General features: G+C 33.3%; 1 pseudogene; it reads left to right on the top strand.

The window, feature by feature from the left end:
- The first annotated feature begins 572 nt into the window (after window positions 1-572).
- Window positions 573-874, top strand: LOC102480314 (uncharacterized protein C8orf59 homolog; annotated as a pseudogene).
- Window positions 875-2,033: the final 1,159 nt, after the last annotated feature.

The following is a 2,033-nucleotide window of genomic DNA, read 5'->3' as shown; positions in this document are numbered from 1 at the left end:
ATTCTGATTGGGGTTAAGTGGTATCTTACTATGGTTTTCATTTGCATTTCTCTTTTTTTTTTTTTTTTGGAGAGATTTTCACTGTAGGGCGCGTGCGCTCGCCAGACAGACAGAGAGAGACATAGAGACAGAAAGCGAGAAATCACCCCCCAGGGGGGATGGCCACGCCGCAATCCCTTCTCCTCCATTCTCCTCTCGGGATCTTGGGCACGCACGCACATGCGCCCGGCGTGAGTTTTAAGCCACCGGGTCCGGGATACGAACCGCGGTCGACTACGTGGGAATCCAGCGACATAGCCATTACGCTAACTGCTGGTTCCCTCATTTGCATTTCTCTTATGAGAAGAGATGTTAAGCATGTTTTCTTATGTGTTTGGCCATTCATATGTTTCCCTTAAAATAAATAAAAAAGACTTAAAGAACAAAGAAAAAAAATATTGTTATAGAGTTTCATCTTTATCACAAATCAGTATCAGGAGACTCAGTAAAATCATAGAAAGAGTATGTGAAAAATATGGAGTTGGCGTCACCTGGAGCTTGAGGAGCTGCTCGTGGGCGTACGAGGTCTGACAATGGCCAAGAACAAATTTAGAGGTCAAAAGTCCAGGAATGTATTTCACATAGCCAGCCAAAAAACTTCAAGGCTAAAAATAAAGCAAAACCAGTTACTACAAAACTTAAGGAGATAAACATGTTGAGTGATGAAAAAGTTAACAGAGTGAATAAAGCTTCCGTAAACATACAAAAAGAACTGGCACACTTTTCAAGAGGCCTTTCTCTTGAACCTCTACAGAAAGATCTGGTTCCTCAGCAGCATCTTGAAAATGAACCTGTTAATGTTGATGAAGCTACAAGATTAATGGCTCAGTTGTAATGCAGTGATGATATAGCAAAGTACTCAAAAAGTTCAATAAATTAAATGTATAATACAAAAAAAATATATAGGCACTCATTTTCTGTAAGTATATCATGTTGTTGATTTATTTCATAAATAAGTGAAATAATGGGTCAATAAACAAGAATAAAATTGTCAACAGTGAATATTTCATAGGACACTATATGTAGAATTTTTATTGATTTTTGTTTTGTAGATAAAAATATTACATTCATGTTATGTATTTATTAATGCATTAATTTTTTAAAATTTTTAAATCTAAGAATATTATTAAATTATGCTTTTTCAAAATATGATAAAGTTAATAGGTCCATCTATTACATTATGTATGTAACTGTCCTGTTGGTGGACAGCCTCCCATGTTGATAAGTGACGTCTCTAGTTCTAACAATAAAATGTCATATTGTGAAATTTTTGTAAATGGTTTTTAGACTTAAACTAATGGCAAGAAATATAATTTTGTATTTATACTACTTAGGGACTATCTGAACTCTTTATGTATCATGCATTAACATACAGGTGTTGAAGGGAGCTCACTGTAATACAAAATGCTTATAAATTGCAATGAGAAACAATTTGTCAGTGTTCATTATCCCTGAAACTTATGAGGGTACTTCAAAAAGTTTATGGAAGAATTAAAGTGTCAGTTTATCTGGGTGTAAAAGTATTTCACGTTCCTGCATGTGTTTTTTTTTTTTTAATAATACATATTTTCCTTGAACATTTTAAATACTCTTTTGACATATTTTAATATTAGTCCTGAGATTTACTGTTGTCATTTTCAATAAAGTATTCTTGGTAAATTCAACTGAATTATTTTCTTAATTGATAGGAAACATCATAATTCAGTTTGTTAAATATTTGATTTTATGCTGTCAAAAGTCACTTAAAAGTCTTGGGAGTTTCTCAAAGATGTGTATGTTAAACTTCTTTTTATTTCGAGAGACATAAATTTGCTGTGACTTTCCTCATTTCTTCAGTACATTTACCAGAATTGACTTTTATGTTTTCTGCAAATACTTTCAGATGTAATTATATATTCTTCAAATTATGAACTTCCTTGTGGTTTTCTTCAAAGCATAGCAATTCATTTCTCTCAAAAGTTCATCTCTTACAGGGAACCAGCAGTTAGCTACTT

The sequence above is a fragment of the Tupaia chinensis genome, unplaced genomic scaffold, assembly GCF_000334495.1.
Source record: "Tupaia chinensis unplaced genomic scaffold, TupChi_1.0 Scaffold000032_1, whole genome shotgun sequence".
NCBI classification, from domain to species: Eukaryota; Metazoa; Chordata; class Mammalia; order Scandentia; family Tupaiidae; genus Tupaia; species Tupaia belangeri.
Note: the sequence above shows the minus strand (reverse complement) of the source record. Positions and strands in the feature narration are given on the sequence as shown.